Below are 7,732 nucleotides of genomic sequence, written 5' to 3'. Positions count from 1 at the left end.
ATGTGTGTTGCACCCGCCCCCTGTAGTTTATTTGCTGTTGGTCACTACTTGACTGTCACCATGCTGCTCTTTATCATGTGCGATCACCCGTTATTGTATTCGGGTCATAACGCTATCAGTCACTTTTGACCCGCGGTGATCAATATTACATTCATGAAAAGGAATAAATGGCACCCACCACTGGGCTGCTCTCAGTTGCTTGGTTTATTCATTAATTGAATAATTGATGTAACTGGATATTTCACCGTGCTCCTGATCTGCTCCCTGAACTTGGACTGAGTCACCGCATAAATAAATGTATTTGTGCAGCAACTGAAAGACCGCAGCATATATACAAATCTTTGAACCATATGTTCAGATTCGTTGCAATCCCCGGGATCTGAGCCGTAATGATATAATAGACGAAATGTATAACATAAACCAGCCATAGTCGCATGAAGCTGCCCAATTTGGTGAAAACATAAAAAACTGATATTCTTCGACCATCCATCTCTGGGTCACTGCGATTCTCTCCCTTGCTCCGACCCCTCAATCTATTACATATTCCACTAAAATGTGTCCGACTGTCAGAGCATTGAGCAACAGAATTAAAGCGAATGGGAACAATGAGGTTAAAACCGTATCAAACCAGTCAATTCCCATCCATCCAGGATCAGTGTAATAGTTTGACTTTAAAGCACAGAACCATGTTATATTATCGATTATCCATAAAGGTTCATATGCAAAGTAGAAGGGGACGTTTTTTACACGACGCAGAATGCAGGTTGCTGCTAGCTCCAAAGCTACAACTTTCATTGTGCAATGTTTTCTTTTCGGCTTCTGGCAACAAATGGCCAAAAAACGATCACAGGTGAAAGTGACAGTGAACCAGATAGAAAATGCTGTTGCTGCACGAAACAGGACAACGATAACAAAACATACAGTGGTGATGACCAGAAAAGATGCCAGGAAATAATAGAAAAATCACCATCCACAGAATGTTGCCAGTGATAATGTACAGTAGATCCGTCATTGCCATGGCCACCAGGTATCGAGTGGTACAGGTGGAGAGGCTGACATTTCCCTGGGGGAGGATCACACACGCCAGTAAATTAAGTCTAACAGACAGCAGGAAAAATAGACTGGAGGTTACTGACGAAAAATTCTCTGCACCTGACAAAAACAGTCACGGCAGGATATTAGCGCCAAAAGCAGCAGGAATGGAAGTGAGTCAGAGGTTAAAATTGTTAAATCATAACACTGATCCCAATGTACTTCTGACCCGCCAACATTCGGGTTTACTGGAGTCGGGACAGGGTCGGGAAGAGAACTGCTCCTAGGCAGATGGTTGGTAATGAGAATACTTTCATGATCCTGGAAGTCTCTGATTTAATCTGTTTTATAGATGTAATGCTGGCCGCCAAGTTTACCTGTTCATAACCCAAGCCACGCAGAAAGACATCCAAGATTGGCAATCAGAACCATCCGCCACTCTGGGATCAAGCTGGGCCCTCTTTATTGTATCAATCGCAGCATTGGTGGCCATGCAGGATCACCCCCCGCCCCCCGTCCCCCATCCGCAAGGTCGAACGCTCCCCGGGATTGGAGCCCAGCATGGAATCAGACTCCATTACCCGGGACCAGGCCTTCCATCGTGTCTTGGATCAATCATTCCCACACCCTATCTGGCACAACGTCCATTATTGCAGACCCCTCGCCGGTGTTGAGGATCAGAAACTCCCCCTCCCCCTTCTCATTCCCAATCGCGGACTATGCTGCTCAAGAGCTGACTTATCCCTGGGCTAGGGGATTGGCGGCTCAACGATCAGAGATCTCACCTCCTGCAGAGGTTTTTGGACTCTCTCCAGTATCAGACAAAGAATCCCCTACCCGCGGGTAAGGTCTGCTCCAGACTCCTCCCTGCCCAACTGGAAGCCAAGCCCATCATTTGGCTGCTTTCATGGCGAGGAACCCCACAAGCATAAAAGAGGGAGACTGTGGAGTTAGAAATCTGAAACTCCTGTTACCATCTATCTTGCACCCCTGTTAATATCCAGGCTTAACCATTGTCATGGAAACAAAATACTGAAACAACTGTAAATCTGATTAAATTGGAAAATACTGAAAATATTCAAGACGTCATGCAGTGTCTGTGGGGAAACGAACATTGTTAACATTTCATGTGATTTATTTTCCTCAGAACTGGATGAGACTGATGATTATCTGTTTTCAACAATTACACAGCCATGTAAAAGTGTTGGAGGATGTATAATAAAGGTAGCTGTGGATAACGGTGTGATTATTGTAGATATCTGTGGACAGTCAATCCAAAAGGTCACGAAATTGAGGTCTGGAAGGACAGTGTCAGAGATGGACCATTTGAAGTCGAGGGGCAGGTGGAAATTAGCCATTTAAGAATGGGATATGGGGTGAAGAAAGAGAAATGGGAAAGGTCTGACTTTATGTGGAGGACAGGAGTGATTCAATGACAAAGGGAGGGTAGTGCAAGTCCCATGGAACAATGAAATAAACAGAGGATGGGGAAAAGGTGTTGGGTGATTGACGAGTCGACACGGGGTCGCTAAGCGCAGAGAGTCGGGCTGGAATACCATATATGCTTGTTGAGGATGATGCGTTGAATGTGGAGGGTGAAGGGTTGGAACTTGAGGACAAGGAGAACCTTACCTTGATTCCAGAAGGGAGGGGATGGGGTGATGCAGTAACATAGGAAATGGGATGGACATTTGGGATGGGCTGAGGAAAAATACAGACATTTCAGAAGCACTGGTGTGAAAGTAAGCATAATCGGAACTGATGGAGTAGAGGTGGTCAAAATGGGAAAATGGAACGGAGACTTTCCAGGAAGCAGGGTTAGAGGATGTATAATAAAGGTAGCTGTGGATAACGGTGTGATTATTGTAGATATCTGTGGACAGTCAATCCAAAAGGTCACGCAATTGAGGACTGGCAGGACAGTGTCAGAGATGGACCATTTGAAGTCGAGGGGCAGGTGGAAATTAGCCCTTTAAGAATGGGATATGGGGGAAAGAAGGAGAAATGGGAAAGGTCAATCATTGGGTGAAGAACAGGAGTGGTTCAGTGACAAAGGGATGGTAGTGCAAGTTGATAAAATATTCCAGTTCAAGTAAAAAGAAGAATGGCCCACGTTTCCTCCACACAAGCAGTTCATCTAGGGCCAGAACAGCTCCCATAGTAACACCATTTGAGGGTGGAATTCACCAAGGCTCGCACTAGAGATCCTGTGAGGTTTTCATTCCCACACAAGAACCAGTGATGCAGCTTATAGATGGTGCGCAATGCCTCCACTGTACATCGGTGGTGGAGGGAGTGAATGTTTGTCAATGGGGTAACAATCAAGTGGACTGCTTCGCCCTGAATGGCGTTGAACTTCTTGAGTGTTCTTGGAGCTACATCCAACCAGGAAAGTGGTGAATATTCCATCACACTTCTGACCTGTGCCTTGTAGATTGTGGACAGGCTTTGGCGAATCAGGCGGTGAGTTACTCGCCGCAGAATTCCTCGCCTCTGACCTGCTCTTGTAGTTCCGAAGAAGGGTCACTGACCCGAAACGTGAACTCTGCTTCTCTTTCCACAGATGCTGCCAGACCTGCTGAGTGATTCCAGCATTTTTCGTTTTTGATTTAAATGGCAACACCGGTTCAGTTTCTGATCAATGGTAACACCCAGGATATTAATAGTGGCGGATTTAATGATCGAACTGCCATTGAATGTCAATGGGAGATGGTTAGATTCTCTCTTGTTGGAGATCGGCATTGCCTGTCACTTGTGTGGTACAGATATTACTTCCAACTTATCAGTCAAAACCTGGATATTGTCCAGTTCTTGCTGCATTTCTACACGGACTGCTTCAGTATTTGAGGAATCACGAATGGTGCTGATCATTGTGCAATCATCAGTGAATATCCCCACTTCCGACCTTATGATTAAAGGAAGGTCATTGATGAAGCAGCTGAAGATGGTTGGACCTAGGAGACTGCCCTGGGGAACTCCTGCAGTGATGTCCTGGAGCTGAGATGATTGAATCCAAAAACCACAACCATCTTCCTTTGTGGTCTGTGTGACTTCAAGCAGCAGAGAATTTTCCCTCTGATTCCGATTTATTCCATTTTTGCTAATGTTCCTTGATGCCATACTCGGTCAAATGCTGCCTTGATGCCTAGGACAGTCACTGTTGCCTCATCTCTTGAGTTCAGCTCCTTTGTCCATTTTTGCAGCAAGGCTGTAATGAGGTCTGGAGCTAAATGGCAATGACGAAACTTAAATTTTGTGTCACTGAGCAGGTCACTGCAAAGCGAGAGCCACCTTATAGCAATCACGTCAACACCTTCCATCACTTTACTGATGATTGAGAATAGACTGATGGGATGGTAACTGGTAATGCTGGACTTCTCCTACTTTATGTGTGCATAACATGTATGGGCAAAACCTTACCGGGTGGATGCCAGTGTTGAAGATGTACTGGAACAGCTTGGCTAGGCGTGCAGCAGGATCTGGATCATTGGTGTTCAGTTTTATTGCCAGAATAATGTTATGGCCCAAAACCTTTTTAGCATCCAGTGCCTTCAGTCGTTTCTTGATATCACACGCAGTGAATCGAATTGGATGAAGACTGGCATCTGTGATGCTGGGGAGTTCAGGAGGTGGCCGACATGGATCATCAACTCGGCAATTCAGGGTGAAGATTGTTGCAAATGCTCCAGCCTTATTTTAGGACTGACGTGCTGGGCTCCCCGCTCATCTTGCCGGCGGTTATTTGTGGAGCTACCTCCTCTGGTTAGTTGTTTAATTGTCCACCACCATTCACGACTGGATGTGGCAGGACTGCAGAGCTTAGATCTGATCCACTGGTTTTGGGATGCTTAGCTTTGTCTGTCGCATGCAGCTTATGCTGTTTGGCATGCAGGTAGTCCGGGGATGTCGCTTCACGAGGTTGACACCTCATTTTGAGATATGCCTGGTGCTGATCCTGGCGTGGCCGCCTGCACTCTTCCTTGAGCCAGCGTTGGTAAACCGGTTTGATGGGGTTGCAAACTGTGGTTGAGTACAATTCAACTGCTGCTGATGACCCACCGAGCATCATGGATGCCCAGTTTTGCATTGCCATATCTAATCGAAATCTATCCCATTGAGAACAATAGTATTGCCAGATAACACGACGGACGGTATCATCAATGGGAAGATGGAAGTTTGTCTCCATAAGGACGGTGCAGTTTCAGAGAGTCATAGAGTTATCCAGCATAGAAGCAGGCCCTTAGGCCTATCATCTCTGGGCCAGGCACTAAACACCTAGCTATTCTAATCCTATTTTCCGGCACTTGGCCCATAGCCTTGAATGCTGTGGCTTTTCAAGTGCTCATCTGAATACTTCTAAAATGTTGTGAATGTTCCTGCCTCTACCGTCCCTTCAGGCAGTGCGTTCCAGATTCAATTACCCTCTGAGTGAAAACTGTTTTCCTCAAATCCCCTCAAAACTTGCTGCCCCTACCCGTAAATCTATGCCCCCTGGTATTGACCCCTTCGCTAAGGGAAAGCGTTTCTTCCTGTCTAACCTATCAATGCCCCTCATAATTGTGTATACCTCAATCAGGTCACCCCTCAGCCTTCTCTGCTCTAAGGTAAACAACCCTAGCCTATACATTCTCTCTTCATAGCTGAGATGCTCCAGCACAGGCAACATCCTGGGGAATTTGCTCTGCACCCTCACCAGTGCATTCAGATCTATCCAATAGTCTGGTGCCCATAACTGTGCACAGTATTTCAGCCGTGGCCTAACTAGCGTTTTATACAGCTCCATCATAACCTCACTGCTCTTATATTCGATGCCTCGGTTAATAAAGGCAAGTATCCAATGTGGCTTCCTAACCACATTATCTGCCTGTGCTGCTGCCTTCAGTGAACTATGGACAAGTACACCAAAGACCCTCGGTACTTCCTCGGGCCCTACCATCCGTTGCATATTCCCTTACATTGTCAGTCCTCACAAAGGACATCACACTTATTTGGATTAAAATTAATTTTCCACTACTCCGACCATCTTACCAGCACATCTATATCGTCCTGCAATCGAGAGCTTTGCTCCTCACAATTTACGACACCATCAATTTTCCTGTCATCTGCAAACTTACTGATCATACCTTCTATATTCACATCTAAAACATTAATATGCGCTACAAACAGCAAGGGTCCCAGCACTTATCCCTGCGCTCCGCTATTGGTCACAGGCCTCCCCTCACAAAAACAAACCTCAACCATCACCCTCTGCTTTCTGCCACTGAGCCAATTTTGGATCCAATTTGCCAAATTGCCTTGGATTCCATGGGTTCTTACCTTCTTAACCAATCTCCCGTGCGGGCCTAAATCCATCCTTTCTCCACTCCTGTGCATCTGAGACACCCGTGGTGCCACCGACATGACTGGCTGCACTCTCCTGAGGAACCATTGCACACACCAGTATCCAAAATTGAAAAACGATTAGCAAGCAAGATAGACTCAGGGGACTCCTGCACAGCCTGCCTTTATCTCTTAGAATACCTGGCGGTCATCCATTCCCTCTCTGCCTGCATGCTCCTAAACTGCGTTGTGATCACCTCCCTAAACATGCTATCCACATAATCGTCTGCCTTTCGGATGCCCACAGTGATTCCAGCTGCCGCTCGAGTTCTGAAATCCGGAGCAGAAACTTCTGCAGCTGGTGACACTTTTTGCAGATATGTTTGTCTGGGACACATGGTGCGTCATTGCCTCCCACATACTGGACACCTGGCTGAACATGATCTGCTATAATGTAACATTAAAAACTGTGTATTACAATGAGAAGTAAAACATCTTACCAGTTACTCACCAATCAACATGTTCCCTTTTAACAAAGAGAGGGGGGCAGATGCTGGAGGCTGAAAGAAAGAAAGAAAGAAAGAAAGAGAGAAAGAAAGAGAGAAAGAAAGAAAGAAAGAAAGAAAGAAAGAAAGAAAGAAAGAAAGAAAGAAAAAAAGAAAAAAAGAAAGAAAGAAAGAAAGAAAGAATGAAAGAAAGAAAGAAAAAAGAGAAAAGAAAGAAATAAAGAAAAAAGAAAGAAATAAGCCACTCTCTCCTGCACCAATCTTCCACTTTACAGTCTGAGAGGTCAAAATTGTTTTCTTCTTAATTTACAGCTCCACTCCTTACCGAGTTCCGCTGAAATTGGCAGTGGACATAAACAATGGTGGTCCACAATCACTTGCCTTCTGCCCACAAAACGCTTCCACACGGATATAAATTGCATGTTGGCCTTCAGAGCGAGAGGATTCGAGTACAGGAGCAAGGATGTCTTGCTGCAATTATACAGGCCTTGGTGAGATCACACCTGGAGAATTTTGTGCAGTTTTCCGCCTCGGATATGTGAAAAGAAAAAGATTAGTGAAGACAAATGTGGGTTCCTTACAGTCAGAAACGGAGGAATTTAAAATGGGATACAAAGTAATGGCAGACGAATTAAATACATACTTTGGTTCCATCTTCACAAAGGAGGACACAAAATATCTCTCCAAAATGTTGAGGAACATAGGTTCTAGTGAGAAGGAGGAACTGTATGAAAATCAATATGAGTAGAGAAATGCTATTCGGGAAATTGATGGGGCTCAAGGCTGATAAATCCCAGGGCCTGGTAATCGACATCCCAGACTACATAAGGAAGTGACCCTAGAAATAGTAGATGAATTTCTGGTCATTTTTTTCA

This window comes from Heterodontus francisci, unplaced genomic scaffold (genome assembly GCF_036365525.1).
Source record: "Heterodontus francisci isolate sHetFra1 unplaced genomic scaffold, sHetFra1.hap1 HAP1_SCAFFOLD_747, whole genome shotgun sequence".
NCBI lineage: Eukaryota > Metazoa > Chordata > Chondrichthyes > Heterodontiformes > Heterodontidae > Heterodontus > Heterodontus francisci.
Note: the sequence above shows the minus strand (reverse complement) of the source record.